The sequence below is a fragment of the Carlito syrichta genome, unplaced genomic scaffold (assembly GCF_000164805.1).
Source record: "Carlito syrichta isolate Samal-C Ts95f unplaced genomic scaffold, Tarsius_syrichta-2.0.1 Scaffold303279, whole genome shotgun sequence".
Lineage (NCBI taxonomy): Eukaryota > Metazoa > Chordata > Mammalia > Primates > Tarsiidae > Carlito > Carlito syrichta.
Window position 1 is genome coordinate 1,579 of NW_007247375.1, and position 2,572 is coordinate 4,150.

Here is a 2,572-nt window from a genome sequence, read left to right on the forward strand (position 1 = left end):
TAACTAGACTGACCAAGAAAAAAAGAGAAAAAACCCAAATAAGCACAATCAGAAACACAAAAGATGAAGTCACATCTGACCCTGAAGAAATACAAAAGATCATTAGAGACTACTACATATACTTGTATGGAAACAAACTTGAAAACCTTAAGGAAATGGAGGACTTTCTGACATCACACAACCTACCTAGTTGGAACAAGAAGAAATTGAGACCCTAAAAAGACCAATAACAATCAAGGAAATTGACTACGCAATAAGAAAACTACTTACAAAAAAAAGCCCTGGTCCAGATGGCTTTCCAGCAGAATTCTACAAGACATTTAAGGAGGAGCTGATACCAATCCTACTGAAGGTATTCCAGGAGATTGAAAAAGATGGAATTCTCCCCAAATCATTTTACGAAGCCAACATCACATTGAAACCTAAGCCACGTAAAGATCCAACAAAGAAAGAGAACTACAGGCCAATATCGTTGATGAACATAGATGCTGAAATTCTCAACAAGATCCTAGCAAACCGGATTCAACAATACATCTCAAAAATCATCCATCATGACCAAGTAGGCTTCATTCCTGGGATACAAGGCTGGTTCAACATTTGTAAAACCATAAATGTAATTAAATACATCAACAGATGTCAAAACAAAACCCACATGATTATATCATTAGATGCAGAAAAAGCTTTTGATAAAATCCAGCACCCCTTCTTGATAAAAACTCTCGAACATCTAGGCATACGGGGAACATACCTCAAAATAGTATAAGCCATCTACGAGAAACCCACAGCCAGCATACTCCTAAATAGACAAAAATTAGAACCATTTCCCCTGAAAACTGGAACAAGACAAGGATGCCCACTCTCACCCCTCCTGTTCAATATAGTATTGGAAGTCCTGGTTCAAGCAATCAGAGAAGAGAAGGCAATCAGGGGTATCCAAATAGGAAAAGAGGAAGTCAAGTTATCTCTCTTTGCAGATGATATGAGTGTGTACCTTGAAAACCCAAGAGAATCTGTCAAAAATCTCCTTACACTGATAAAGGCCTTTGGCAAAGTCTCAGGATATAAAATAAATGTGCAAAAGACAATCGCATTTCTTTACAATAATAAACAAACAGAAACCCAAATAAAAAACACAACTCCATTCACAACAGCCACACACACACACAAAAAATGAAATACCTTGGCATCTTCCTAACCAGAGACGTGAAAGACCTTTACAATGAAAACTACAAAACACTGGTCAAAGAAATCAAAGATGACACAAACAAGTGGAAAAATATCCCATGCTCATGGATTGGAAGAATCAACATTGTGAAAATGTCCATCTTACCTAAGGCAATCTACTAAATTCAATGCAATACACATCAAATTACCAGCAACATTCTTCTCAGATCTAGAAAAAACAACACAGAAATTCATATGGAAACACAAACGGCCAAGAATAGCCAGAACAATCCTCAGCAAAAAAAAAACCAAAGCAGGTGGTATCACATTACCAGACTTCAAACTTTACTATAAAGCTACAATCATCAAAGCAGCTTGGTTTTGGTATAGGAATAGGCATATAGATTGATGGAATAGAATTGAGATTCCAGAAGCAAAGCCTCAATTTCTCAACCAACTCATCTTCGACAAAGCCTCCACCACCTACCACTGGGGAGAGGAGAACCTATTCAGTAAATGGTGCTGGGAAAGCTGGCTGACCACATGCAGAAGATTGAAACAGGACCCCTATCTATCCCCATGCACAAAGGTTAACTCCAAATGGATCAGAGATCTAAATGTAAAACCTCAAACCATAGGAACCTTAGAAAATGAAGGACGTACCATCATGGAAATCGGAACTGTCCTCCAATTCCTGAGCAAAACCCGAAACCCACAGGTCATAAGAGAGAAGACAGACAAGTGGGACCTTATTAAACTGACAAGCTTCTTCAAAGCCAAAGAAACCATCAAGAGAGCAGGGAGACAGCCTACAGACTAGGAAAAAGTATTTACCAACACCAGGTCAGACAAAGGCTTAACATCTTTGATATACAAGGAACTCAAACGTGCTGAAAAGAAAAAAACAAACAACCCCATTATAAAATGGGCAAAAGATATGAACAGACACTTCACAAAGGAAGACATCCGAGCAGCCAACAGACATGAAGAAATGATCAATTTCACTAATCATCAGGGAGATGCAAATCAAAACCACACTGAGATACCGCCTAACTCCAGCCAGAATGGCAATTATCAACAACTCAAAAAATAACAGCTGCTGGAGAGGGTGTGGCAAAAAGGGAACACTTCTACACTGTTGGTGGGAGTATAAACTAGTGCAACCTCTGTGGAAAGCAGTGTGACGATTCCTAAAAGCTCTAAATATCAACCTCCCATATGACCCTGCAATCCCCCTACTGGGAATATATCCTGAAGAACTCAAATCACTCTATAAAAAAGATACCTGCACACGTATGTTTATCGTGGCATTGTTCACAATAGCAAGAACATGGAAGCAACCATGCTCCCCATCAAAAGAGGACTGAATTAAAAAATGTGGTACATATACACGATGGAATACTACGCA